Raw genomic sequence first — 15,047 nt, 5'->3', positions numbered from 1 at the left:
ATGGGCCCTGCTCTGTGTGTGACAGGGGTGGTGCCGCAACCTCCCCATGGACCCTGCCTTGAGTGTGACAGGGGGCGGTGCCCCAACCCCCCAATGGGCCCTACCCTGAGCGTGACTGAGGGTGGCATCTCAACCTCCTGATCCGCCCTGCTCTGTGCATGACAGGGGACGGCGCCCCAACCCCCAATTGGTCCTGCTCTGAGCCCGACCAGGGGCTGCACCTAGGGATTGGGCCTGCCCTCTGCCACCCGTGAGCGGGCCTCAGCCAGCAGGTCGTTATCTCCCGAGGAGTCCCAGACTGCGGAAAGGGCACAGGCCCGGCTGAGGGGCCCCCGCTCTCCCCCGAGTGCACAAATTTTTGTGCACCCGGCCTCTAGTAATGATAATAAAACATAATAGATACACTAATACCAATAGTAAAAAGTATTGTAGTACCAAGCTTAAGATAGGCAGTTACAGCAATATCTTTCCATGGTAGAAAATGTAAACCTTCCTCTACAAAATATCTCCGATATAGATGCAAAGGTTTAAGGATCTATTATTTTTCCCAAATCAGAGAAAATATAAGGTGTAATAAGTATATCTATAATACCAATTTTGGTAGAATCTTTGTTATTTAAGTGTATTGGAACTTAACTAATTTTGAGTTGCAAATGGAAGGCTTAGTGAAAAAGTTTTGTCTCTTTCGAGTTCTAGCTCTCTAAACCTGTGACAAAGACTTGAAAACCGCCCTCTGGTGACGTCTGAGGACTTCCTCTGCACCATCTGTTCTTTGGAAATGTCAGCACTATAAGTATCCAACACTGAGAACACGCTGCAAGAAGCTCACAGAAATAGGACTACTAACTTCTATCAGCTTCAGCCCACTGCTTGCCATAGATGGCAACAGAAAAGTCTGATGTCCTTTACTTGATAAATATGGTCATCAGAAACTGCTAGAAATGTAGGGATTCCTAGGAATTTATTGACATTATTAAAAGTTTTGGGATAAAAATTAAAAGATATATGTTTAAGTTAAAATTTTACCATTACTTTTTGGCTGAGATACTAAAAGAAACTCATGATATTTGAATATATTTAAAGCTCATTAAACTTTGAAGTGTTTGTTATTGACCTAAGATAGGAATGTAATTTACCTGTATTTGAATCAAATAATATTCACAAATGGTTCAATCAACAAAATGACATAATTATGTTCTGTATATTCCTTAATAGCTACTCCATAAAAAGAAATATATAGAATATCAACATCCTCTTATCTCAACATTAATTTTATATGGAATTTAAAATACATATATATATACACACACATTTGTGTTAACCACTCAAGGCTTTTCTCTATGCAAACAACCCTGAAATGATAGTCTGGAAAAACAGTCCAATCTGTTGCACTGCTCACAAGACACAGAAATGTGAGAATATTTCCCTGATAACAAATATCCAGGTAAACATAAAACTAACGTTTTTAATTTCTTTAAAATACAAATTTTAAGCATATTTATAATACTGTCTTGTGATATTTGAAAAATGCACATGAGCCTAGCCAGTGTGGCTCAGTGGTTGAGCATCGACCCATGAACCAAGAGGTTGCAGGTTCGATTCCTGGTCAGGGCACATGCCCGGGTTATGGGCATGATCCCCAGTGTGGGTGTGCAGGAGGCAGCTGATCAAGGCTTCTTGCTCATTAATGTTTCTACTTCTCTATCCCTCTCCCTTCCTCTCTGTTTAAAAAAAAAAATCAATAAAAACATGTTTTTTTTAAAAAAAAAGCACATGACTACTTTAGCAGAGGAAAAGTCAGAAGGTTACTAAATAGATTATAAACAGTCTATATTTAAGTGATATATTAATTCTAAGTGGACTGTAGAACTTAGCTAAGCATACCATAATACCTGGAGCAAACATAAAAGTAATACAAATAGGTACAGAAAAAACTCCAACAGGCAAATAAAACAGAGATGTAAAAATATCTAAAAAAAAAAAAAAAGGCCCAAAGGAAATTGATAAAGAAAACAGTGAAACAAACAGCAGATAGTAGAAAAACAGGAAATGGATTATAAACAGGTAGACATAAATTTATGCAAATTATAACTATCTTATTCATTAACTAAATATTACAATTAATCCTGACAATATAGAATCAAAGAGTGGAATGGTGGTTGCCAGCAGATGGAGGGGTGGGGAAATGGAGAGTTAAACTAATGAATGACTATAAAGTTTCAGTAAGCAAGATGAATAAGCTCACACGGAAGGTCAGAGACAATCATAAGATTTCTGCTTGTTTTCATATAGGCCAATTGAATAAATATTAAGAAATTTAGCCCTAACCAGTTTGGCTCAGTGGATAGAGTGTCAGCCTACGGACTGAAGGGTCCCAGGTTCAATTCCGGTCAAGGGCATGTACCTTGGTTGCGGGCACATCCCCAGTAGGTAGTGTGCAGGAGGCAGCTGATGGATGTTCCTTTCTCATCAATGTTTCTAACTCTCTATCCTTCTCCCTTCCTCTCTGTAAAAAAATCAATAAAATACATTTAAGAAAAAAAAAAGAAATTTAAAAGAATATGGGGGAGAGCAGGATAATGGTCCCCTCCTCTGGCCCTCTGATAGCTGCTGTTCCTCCAGCCCCACCCCCATCTTTGTTGGAATCATTTCCATGTCTGCCTTCCTTACCTGGTTGTTGAAAGGGCGAGGGCTATGCCCTCCATCTTACCCCATACCCTCCATGTTGGGGCAGCCGCCATGTGCTCGGGAGAGTACCTTCTTCCCGGAAGCCCAGGCCCCTGCTGGCCGCGCCCGGGATTTCTTTAAACTGGCCAATGACAATCAAGGGACGTGCGCGCCATGGAGATGACCACATCCTGTGTAGGAAGACCTGACTGGCGCCTGGCCAATCAGCAGGGCCCACAGTCAGCTCCCCTCCCCTCACTCCACCCCCTATTAAAACCCTGTTTTTCCCACAGTGGGGGCATTCTGCTTCCGGTTGCTGCGTTGGCCGGAAGGCAGGGTTGAGTTAGCTAGCTCAATACAGGACCCTCTGCTTTTGCATCGGACTGGCTCCCTGGTATGGTTTTCTTGGGGATCTTGAAATCTTGGCATAACATTTTGGGGGCTTGCCGGGATCCCCAACACCATCGAGGGACCCCCAGTCTGGAGGGCCTGACTGACCGCAGTAGGTCTTGTTTGTGTCGTTGTGTGTTTTGTATCTGTCCGGTGTGAGCTCACTTCTGAAATCTGTAATCGTAATCGCCCACATGATCTAGGGGATCAAGGGTGGGAGGAGTCGGGGGATGCCTCGATCCTCCATCTGGAGGGGTATAGCTTTGCTTCCGCGGAGTCGGAAGGTCTGTAGAAACCCCCTCAATCTGAGAAAAGGCGGGTTGCTCCCGCTGGTTGGTGTGCAGCCATCGTCTAGCTTTCGGTTTTTGCTTCCATGGAGTTGGAAGGCTGTACTGTTTTGGGCCCTTTAGTTGTTTGTGTTTCCGTTTTATTTTGTGGACTTGCTGGATGAGACATAGGCCAAAAGTCCTGTCCTGGGATGTGAGAAAGGGAGGCCTCCACATCTGTTCCTGTCTGCTCAAGATCCCAAGACTGTAAAGGTACTTGTTCACTAAAAGGGTGTAAGTGTAAATATTTATTTGATGTTTGTATGTCTACTTGGGTATAATTATTTGTTCATGTCTGTGCTAGGTTGGGATTTTGGAATTCTGGGGTAGATTTAAAAGGTATTTGTGGCTTTTCTAGTCTGATTGGGACATTTAAGGGTGGGGCTCACAGTTCCTCAGGGCAGAGATTTCATGGGCCCTTCTCCCTGCCTGTGCTGAATTAAATAATACAGGCCAGTGTCATTTGGCTTGCTGGTTAAAGGAAGACAATGGGCCTTAGAATCTGTAAAGGTGGGCGGGAATGAAGCTGGTCAAATGTACTGCAAGGGTTTGGTACCTGCTGCTGCTAGCAAAGGAGGGGCTGATGCCCACTTCTAGCGCACTCCCTTGAAAGAGGCCTGGTTGCTGCTCTGCCACAAAAGGAACTGGTAGAAAGGCAAGAAAGCAGAGCGCTGTAACTAATAAACAGGATTACCTAGAAGCCATCAGGACTTTGAAGTTCTCCAAGAGAGGAGGAATCTGACTCGGAGACTGGCAAGGACTGGGTGGCTTTTCTTTAACAATCTCTTTCCTTGAGAGGGCTCCAGAGGGCGCACGAGGACATTTGGCCGCACCTCCACGCCATCTATGAAACCAACCCAACCCCAACTCCTCATCAGCACAGACCAGGAGATTGGGTTTACGTCAGAAGGCACTGCTGGGAGACCCTAGAGCCACGTTGGAAGGGTCCCTACACTGTGGTGCTGACGACCCCCACCGCTCTCAAGGTAGATGACTTCACAACCTGGGTCCATCACACTGACGTCCGGTAGGCGGATCCATCCTCGACCCGGAAAGACTTCATCACCAAATGGAGCATCGATCGATCGAGATCAGCGCAACCTGCTCAAGCTCAAGCTACAGCATGCTCAGCCTGCCTGATGCCAGTAACATGACTCATGATCACTCCTGTCACCAGGAGCCCCCACAATACTGTGTAATACACTTAGATAATGCCTGCATCTTCATGGACATGGATCCAAAGAGACAAGGACAATTTATAGGATCACATGTTTAGTAGAAGATTTGGCTGCCTGAAGCGGCCATGATGCCAATTTTATGTTTCATTGTATTGATATGTTATATTAACCTTTGATTCTTTTGCAGGTTTGAATGTATGTTGGCTATCCTGGAAGGGAGCTGCGTGGGGTGACCCCCAAAAGTAAAGGGTGCCTAGCTGCCAAGAGGGCAGGTGCCCAACTGGGCAGGGAAGGGTGCCCATCAGGTTTTGGTCTCTGTTGAGAGACAGCTAACAGTTGGCAGCCTGTAATACTGTCTTGCAGGCCTGAGTCACCATGCCCATGTCAGGGGTAGTAAAGCTGGAAAAAGCCTGTTTAGAATAGAAGGCCTGAGGCATGGTTATGCATAGAAAGAAGGTTTTATACCAACAGTTGCTGTTTTGTTTTAAATCTATGAAAAGGAATTAGCAAGGAAAGTCAGAAAATCTTAGAGTAGGTCAGTATGTTTTTCTCCTTATGTAATTCCTCCGAAATCTGGCAATGCTAAATAAGTATGTTTCTTTGCATAGATTCAATAAGACTGGTTCCTAATAGCGGTTTTATTAACGGAAAACTTTGACTGGAGTATCATGTTTTAAAGAGCCCTGTCTGAGCGCTAAAGACTTGAAGCCAATAAAAATGCCACGAAGAAAGCCTGGTATCCTGCTTGGGAGCCCTAAAGATGGCTGGCGCTGGAGCGTCAGGCCCATGCCCTACCATCACTGGCGGTTGGTAAGAGTAAAAGGGGAGCCCTAAAGATGCCTCTGCATCCCTGCGGAACCCCCACACACTCTGGGCCGCAACGAGTAGGAGGGCTACTGAGATGGGCCTTAAAGCCTGGAGCGTGGGCTCAGGTGGAGTTGCTACAGGTGAAAGATTCACCTAGCTCAGCAGATACCACAGGCAGGCCTGATGGCAGCTGGATGGCTTGGCTTCCTGGCCCTACGGGGCACATTAAGGTTCAACCATGAAATCCCAGCAAAGGTAGTCAGTTACCATTCTTGTTGTGTTTATGCAAACATCAGGACAGTAGATAAATTAATCTTGATTTGGCTTTTTTTTGATAGCCATGGAGGAATTTTAAGAAGAAAAATCCTATTTCAATAGAAGTTGTTAAAGCCAAAATGGTTTCTTTCCCTTCCACCGGACAATTTGTTAAGCGTATAGGGATAGTTTAGTTGATAGTTCTGTGTGCCCACTACGGGCCTCTAGCAACGGTGAAACAGAAATGCAGTCCATCTCATGATTGAGCCGGAAGTTCCAAGACAAGGGGGGAATGAAAGGGCGAGGGCTATGCCCTCCATCTTACCCCGTACCCTCCATGTTGGGGCAGCCGCCTTGTGCTCGGGAGAGTACCTTCTTCCCGGAAGCCCAGGCCCCTGCTGGCCGCGCCCGGGATTTCTTTAAACTGGCCAATGACAATCAGGGGACGTGTGCGCCATGGAGATGACCACATCCTTGTGTAGGAAGACCCGACTGGCCCCTGGCCAATCGGCAGGGCCCACAGTCAGCTCCCCTCCCCTCACTCCACCCCCTATTAAAACCCTGTTTTTCCCACGGTGGGGGCATTCTGCTTCCGGTTGCTGCGTTGGCCAGAAGGCAGGGTCGAGTTAGCTAGCTCAATACAGGACCCTCTGCTTTTGCATTGGACTGGCTCCCTGGTGTGGTTTTCTTGGGGATCTTGAAATCTGGGCATAACAGTTGTGAGTATCTTAAGGCAAGCACTGTGCCTATGCCTCATCTTCTTTTCTTTTCTTTTTTTTACACTACACAGCGAGGTTTTATAATATTATTATACTATGTCTGGACCTAAGAAACAGGTGGAGAATATGTTAATAATGCAGATTCATCTTAAAACTGGATTGTGTATGTATCCATTATATCGTAGATAGCACAAAATTAAAAAAGAAAATATTCTTTCAGTATTGAAAATAGTTATTCCATAAAGCAAAATGCCATACATGTGTTCAAGAATGGGTGAGAATAAGTAAAATTCCAACATATATCTTTGTGTTTCACTGTGCTGTTTGTTAAAGAAAAGGAAATAGCCAAATTTCCAAAAAGAGTAGACAAAATCTATGAGCAGACATTTTATCAAAAAATATGTAGAAGGTAAAAAAAACAAATCTGAAAAAATTCTCATCATGACTCCTTAGGGAATCAATTAAAACAACAGTGAGAAAGCACTACATTCTTATTACGTGGGCTGAAGTTAAATTTATTTACTAACCTAATATTTGCTAAGAGGTAGAGTAAATGGAACTCTCATATAATGTTGGTAATACTGAGATCTGTTATACAAACTATACCTATAGTCAACAATAATGTATTGTACACTTACAACTTGGTTGAACAGTAGATTTCATGTTGTTTTCTTACCCTAACTCAATCATTTCTTTTTAATTGATACAAAAGAAATATCTAGTTTTATGGAGGGGTCTCTCTTTTCTGCATCCAGCGTGGCTAGAGAGTGGTCCGGTTCTTTGAGTAGGGGTGGCTGGGGACTGAGAAAATGAAAGAGACAGACACAGAGATGGAAGAAAAAAGCTGGGACTGGGTGGAACCGCTGTCCTCTTCTGATGGAGAGACAGAGACCCAGCACCGAAACAGGAAACAGCATGTTTATTTTATATCCCAATACCAGGAAGTTTCACCGAAGTTCAAGACAAAGGAGCTTGGGCCTGAATTGTATTCATTCCCAGTGCTTGGCTGGATTTACATAATAAAACCCACTCCCAGGCACCTGGGCAGAAATGAAGGTCAAGCTGAGAACACTTCTGCTTTTTTGGCAAAATGCATATCCAGGACATGGCTTTGCCTACCACCCTGGATTCAGCTGACAATATATTAAAGAAATGCCCATGTTCCTTCCCAGGGGCCCTCTACATAGTTAAATGTAATTTAAAGAGATAAGTAAAAGACACAGATGGTTTAAAAAGTAATAAATGGAAAAAAGATATACACACATAGAGTAAGTTGAGGAAAACTCGAGTGGTTACATTAATATTGGATAAGAAACACTTCAAGAGAGAATCTACCAGAAATCAAGGAGTCCTTTTATAATGAAAAATGGGTCATTTTTTTAAATTTAATATTACAATTAGAAGCATGTATTTTACACAATAACAAAAAAATGAACCAAGACTTAACTTAATTAAGAAATGAAACTCTAAAATCATATTAACAATTTTAGACTACTATCTTGTGATTAATAGCAAACTAGATTTAAAATTAGTAAATGCATTCTTTGTCTTGCCCATATTAACTGCCTTGCCCTCATTTATTTGGAGTATGCAATTCTAAACATCTGTTGAATACATTTCTTTTCAAGCAAATATGGTATATTCATCAATGCAGACCATATGATGGGCTAAAAATAAATAAATTTAAAAGAATTATGATTATGCATATTATGGTATCTGATAATCACAGAATTAACTATGTTTGCAATTATTAAAATTATCCAGGAAACATTTAAATATGTGAAATAGAAGAACATATTTTAAAATAATATATCATCAAAAAGACGTCCCAAAGAAAATTAGAAAAATATTCGAAGTCAATAAAAAAATACTACAACATACCATAATAGTTCAAACAAAGGCTCTAGATGGCTTAGATACAAATATATATATATATATATATATATATATATATATATATATATATATATATATATATATAATCTTTCTACCTGATTGTTGTGTCTCCTTAGCAATGAATGTTTTCTGCTGGATCTTAGCATGAGACATAACAATCTGAAATCCTTGTGTCTACACCCATATGCTCATTTATATGCTTTGTCCCCAAAACAATGGAATGTGAAATTATGACCTAGAGTATTTTAGACCTCTGATCAACCAACTCAGCCATATTCTCTGTCCTTGAGAATGTTTTTGGCTGCTCCTCTCTCCATATAAAACAAATATTGGGAGGATTTACCTTCATTATTGGGTATTGGAAGGATTTCCCTTCACTGTTCTCCTTCAACCTATGTGATGTCAACATATTTTGCTAGCCCATTTGAGTCGCAGGCCTTTGCTTATGTTTCATCTTTTCTGACAGTTCATTAGAGAAGACCCAGTATGAGTACATCTACCTACATAATAGAGGAATATGCAAATTAGCCAGAACAGCAGGGACCTGAGGCTGCATGGCGCCTGACTTGGGTAAGGTACCTCAGGCTGTGCCCCCTGCCCCAGAACCATGCTGGGGGACCTCAGGCCATGCCCTCCACCTGGTGGTGCTTGACAGGGGACCTTAAACCATGCCTCCTGACCTCGGCAACAGGCCGGGGCACCTGGGGCTGAGCCCCCAGGTCTTGATGGGAATGGGGCCAGCTGGGTCTGGGTTTCACCAAATGGGGGTGGGGCCAGCCAGGTCTGGGTCTCCTGTGTTTTCAAAGCACGTGGTGGGTGGGGACTTGACTCTAGGTTCCGCAGCACATCCCAGACTCTGACAGGAGGGAGATTTTCATATACATTTTACTAATTTTCTTTCATCTGTGACATTTCTATTATAGAGAAAGGGAAAATAGAAATATTAAAATATTTCTCCTAATTAATTCCCTTTTAATGTGCATGAATTTCGTGCACCAGGCCACTAGTGTGATTATAAGATGAAAGAGAGGCTTGAGTTTAATAGAAGTGGAGGACATAGCAATTTTGGCTACCTGTCATTATATTTTACTAGAGGCTTGGTATACAAAATTCATGCATTTGGGGGCCCCTCAGCCAGGACTGTGCCCTCTTGCAGTCCAGAGTCTTCAGGGGATGTCGGACTGCTGGCTTAGGCCCGTTCCCCATGGTGGGGAGTGGGCCTAAGCCAGCAGTTGGACATCCTTTGCGCTGTTGTAGAGGTGGGAGAGGTTCCCACCACCAAGGCTGTGCTAGCCAGCTGTGAGCCAGGCTTCTGGCTGAGAGGCGCTCCCCCTGTGGGAGCACACTGACCACCAGGAGGCAGCTCCTGCATTGAGCATCTGCCCCCTGGTGGTCGGTGTGCATCATAGCGACCAATCGTTCCATCGTTGGGTCGATTTGCATATTAGCCTTCTATTATATAGGATGGCCCTCGGTTGATTACTTCCCACCCACCCACAATCGGGACTGGAGAGGGACATAGGAGGTTGGCCAGCTGAGGAGGGACCGCAGAAGGGCTCCAAGGCATGTCTGGCCCATCTCGCTCCGTCTTGATAGGCTGGGCCCTAGCAGCAAGCTACTGGTCAGAGTGTCTGCTCCCTGGTGGTCAGTGGACATCATAGTGAGCAGTTGAACTGCCTTAGCATATCATTAGCATATTACACTTTGATTGGTTGAGCGAATGACCCGATGACTGGACACTTAGCATATTAGGCTTTTATTATATAGGATGCCCTTTGAACCTACTTTGGTTGATCCTGAATGTTTCAATTCAGTCATATGCTAGATTGCTCCTCAGCCTACATATCCAATCGACCCATTGATATGGCAACATATCCTAGTCAACAGGCTTTTGGTCTCTTCTAGGGTGAATAGAACACCAAAAGATTCCTTTCAAATTGTGACTAGTCCTCTGTTTTAGAAGACAAGACCTATGCTGTAAAAATCCTATTGAACTTTGCTAGACACTTGAACCACTATACTAGTGTTATACTACCATTTTATCCGCTGTGTCAGATAGCTCCTACAGAAGGGTAGCTTTAACCATACTCTGGAGCTGCACAATAAGCACTTTTGAGTCACTCATTGATTGTTTTGAGTAATATACCTTAATGGCCTAGGTCAGTGTATGGCAAACTGCGGCTCGTGAGCCACATGCGGCTCTTTGGCCCCTTGAGTGTGGTTCTTCTACAAAATACCACATGCGGGCGGGCACGCACATACAGTGCGATTGAAACTTCGTGGTCCATGCGCAGAAGTCGGTATTTTGTGGAAAAGCCACACTTAAGGGGGCAAAGAGCCAGATGTGGCTCACGAGCCGCAGTTTGCTGACCACTGGCCTAGGTGTTTCCTGTGACATTTAAGAGGCTCACCAAGCTCTGTGTTTCTTTCTTAGTGGTATGAGATACACATGTGTCTTTATCTTAAAAGGGATAACCTGTCCTGCCTCATATGAATGAATACCTGAAGCATTCATAAATGTGATAGGTCCCTTAGTTTTCATGTCGTTTACATCTTAATATCAGGCACATTTTCTTTTACTGGTTCATTTAGAGTACTTGCTTAACGAATCCTATGAGTGTCATTGACAATGTGGAATTATATTTTGAATGAATAACAGATCAAGTTTCCATTGGACCATATTATTACAGAAATCAAAAAGGCTAATAAAGCCCTGAGATAAGAAGGATAGTTACTGTGGACAGAAAATGTCATCATATAAAATCAATTGTTCTTGGTACTACTGACTGCAGGAACCTGAGAAAAAGAAAAGAAAAGGAAAAAAAAAAGGAATAGCAAAGAAAAACTTTTTAATCGTTAAGGGACTGAAATATCAAGTGCCAGAGGCTCTGTTGAGCTCTGACAACTAAGATACCTCATGCATCACAAAATGTGGTTTTGGGTCTACCACTTGATTAAGTTTAGAACAATTCACATACTTGCAGCTGGGACACAAACCAGCAACTTTTTTGCTGTACGGGATGACACAGGACCAACTGAGCCACACCAGCCAAGGCTGAGGCACCAGTTTAAAATAAACTGTTTGATAATGGCTGTCACTTGACCATATAAAGATCTAACAGGTTTTTGTTTTAACTTAGCTCCTAGATATATTACTAGTATAGTACAGGTGTGCCCCGCTTTTTGAAAGTACACCTTATGCCACTCCACCTTTACTAAAGACTCACCTTAGTACTTGTATTCACTAACTGAAAGAAATCCAAAGAAAATGTTTTTGCTTTTACAAAAAAGTCAAAAAGAAAAAATAGCATTGAGCATTTGTTTTGCAGAAAGCTGTTTTAGGGACAGCATGCACCCAGAGCAGAGAGAGTGGCACCTCCAAGCTCCTTCCTTGGGAACTACACTCAGCATTTCAGAAGCAAGCTGCCATAGCTTTGAACTGTGTCTGTGAGCATCTGTCCTTTTTCTAGATTTATTTGTGCATTCATTAACAGGATATGTGCTAAGGTAATTGTTTCTTTGCTTTATGCTATTTCAGCTCATGAAAGATTTCATAGGAATGTTCTACTTTTGGGTAGCAGGAAACTCTGAATTATATTACTAATCCTATATAATAAAAGCATAATATGCAAATCAACCAAATGGCGGAACAACCCATCACTATGATGTGCACTGACCACCAGGGGACAGAAGCTCAATGCAGGAGCTCCCATCTGTAGTCAGTGCACTCCCACAGGGGAAGTGCCACTCAGCCAGAATCCAGGCATACAGCTGGTGAGTGCAGCAGCAGTGGCAGGAGCCTTTCCCGCAACCACTGCAGAATGGCAGTAAAGACCAAGAGGTCCCAGACTGCGAGAGCCCCGGACTGCGAGAGGGCACAGGCTGGCCTGAGGGACCTCCATCCAGAGCATGAATCTCATGTACCAGGCCTCTAGTAGTTTAATAATAACAACATGTGGACATTGCTGAGCACTTAGAAAATATTACAAAAAAAATAAAAATAACTGATACTTTGATCCTCCAGAGATCAATAGGTTAACAATTTATATTTTTAAGTTTATTCCCTCCAGTTATTTTTCTGTTTTATAATATGCTTTCATTGACTTTAGAGAGAGAGGAAGGAAAAGGGAGAGAGAGAAGCATCAACCGGCTGCCTCCTGCATGTCCCCTACTGGGGATCAAAGCCCACAACCTGGGCATGTGTCCTGACTGGGAATCTAACTGGTGACCTTTTGGTGCACGGGATGCTTAACCAACTGAGCCACAGTGGCCATGACCTTCCAGTTATTTTTTAACAGTTATGTTTCATATGCATGTAGTTGTGTGTGTATGCATGTATGTGTGTGTTTGGCCTCTACCACTAGAAATTTATATACAAATACAAATAAACCCTTTTTCTAAATTTTCCCTACTCAATATCATACATTACATTACTGTAAAAATTTTTCAGAACTACCAAACATTTCAGTATCAATAAATTATTACTAACTGGTCCAGTATTATGTTTTAAGTTTTTATCAAATGTATTATTTATTGTTCTAGTACCTACTCTATGGAATACAATATTACAGTTAGTATTATGTCTCTGTAGGCTCCTCAATTCAGATTTTCTTTGTTTTTAATGAGCTTTATACTTTCCAAAAGTACTGGTCCAAAATTTTGTAATGTGTTCCTAAGTTTTTATTTGTCTGATGACAAGCAGAAAAAAGATGGTATCTTTTAAAATAACTTCTGTTTTATTTTTTTATTATTATCATTATAAACAATTTATACAGTTGTGTTTGTTTTTCCCAAATTATATCATGATATTGTCTGTCCATGGACTTTATTTCCTTTTCTCTATATTTTCCTCCTGTGAATATATATATATATATATACTAGAGGCCCAGTGCACAAAATTTGTGCACTTGGGGGGGGGGTCCCTCAGACCAGCCTATGCCCTCTCACAGTCTGGGAGCCCTTGGGTGATGTACGACTGATGGCTGAGGCCGGCTCCTTAGTGCTGCCATGGAGGCGGGAGAGGCTCCCGCCACCACCACTACGATCGCCAGTTGTGAGCCCAGCTTCTGGCTAAGCAGAACTCCTTCTGTGGGAGCACCCTGACCACCAGGGGGCAGCTCCTGTGTTGAGTGTCTGCCCCCTGGGGGTCAGTGCATGTCATAGTGAATAGTCATTCTGCCATCTGGCCAAAACCAGCTCTCCAATACCTCGATGGGTCCTAGATTGTGAGAGGGCACAGGCCAGGCTGAGGGACCCCACCAGTGCACGATTAGGGTCAGGGAGGAACATGGGAGGTTGGCCAGCCAGGAAGGGACCATGGGAGGGCTCCAGGGCCAGGGCCTGTCCTGATCAGCCAGACCCCAGAAGCAAGCTAACCTATGGGTCAGAGCGCCTGCCCTCTGGTGGTCAGTGCACATCATAGCAATTGGCTGACCAGTCGACTGTCTGCCCCCTGGTGGTCAGTGCACATCATAGTGAGCAGTTGAGCTGCCTTAGCATATCATTAGCATATTACACTTTGATTGGTTGAATGACCAACTGGATAACTGGATGACGAGACACTTAAAATACTTGGTTTTTATTATATAGGATATATACTAATATATACTAATATATATATATATATATATATATATATATATATATATATATATATATATACACACACACACATATATATCCTTTACTCATTTTTAAATTAAAAAAAATTTTAGAGAATTTTATATTTATAAAAATGTTACAGAGATAATACAAATTTTTGATACACTCTTACTCATTTCCCCATGCCACTGACATCTTGCATGCCACTGAGTATAATAAAAAATAAGGAACAAACATTGGTATATTACTATTAATTAAATTCTAGACTTTACTCAGATTTCAACCAGATTTTCCAGTAATGTCCTCTTTTGCTCCACACATCCAATATAGTGAAACACACTTCATTTAGTCATCAAGTCTCCTCTGGTCTATGACAGTTCCTTCGTATTTTCTGTTGTCTTTTTTTACTTAATGTTATTTCCCAAGGTCTTTGGATCAGATGAATCATTATATAAGCTATTTATACATGGAGTTTACTTGAATGTCTCTATGAGGAGGTGTGACATTGGTAGACCATTTTCTGATGTTTAATTGATTTCAAATTATGTGTTTATGCCTGTGTTTTAGCAGTTTCAACTAAGTGAATTACACCTAGAACAATTTTGTTTTTCTTTTCATCACTGCTTCTATACGTGCCAAGGTGCATCTCCCTGTCCAATCTCCTAAAGGTACCTTGAACAGATTCTGTATCTTGCAAGTCATTCTATGTTTTTCAAACTTGCTCCAGCCTAATGTTCAATAGTCATTTTCGTTCAAATGTCACCTCCTTCTTTCGTCCCTCTGTGAAGACTTCAGCTGGGATCTTGCATGCTGGAGTTGAGAACCATAATGCTATTGCCTTGTTCGAAGTTATTTCTTTTTCACTCCCTCTCCAAAACTTAATTGCCTGAGTGTAAAGAGCAAAATAAGATGTGACCCTTTACCTACTTTGTAATTTAATGATTTGTGTGTGTGTGTGTGTGTGTGTGTGTGTGTGTGTGTGTGTGTGTAGTTTTCTCAGGCCAAGAGTGACAGGTCATCAATGCATTTGGAGTGGTTGGTGCTCAAATGCTGATTCTTCCATAAGAAGACCATTTGTTCTTTAGGCAGCTCATTGGTGTTACTTGCTCAGTTTTCTGCACTTTCTGCATGTCCTTTTGTATTCTTATTCATCTCCTTCTTCTCAGACTCTAACTTAAATTCACTTATTTTTCTGATCTCTTCAGATA

This window comes from Myotis daubentonii, chromosome 2 (assembly GCF_963259705.1).
Source record: "Myotis daubentonii chromosome 2, mMyoDau2.1, whole genome shotgun sequence".
Taxonomy (NCBI): domain Eukaryota; kingdom Metazoa; phylum Chordata; class Mammalia; order Chiroptera; family Vespertilionidae; genus Myotis; species Myotis daubentonii.
This window is presented reverse-complemented; position numbering follows the sequence as displayed.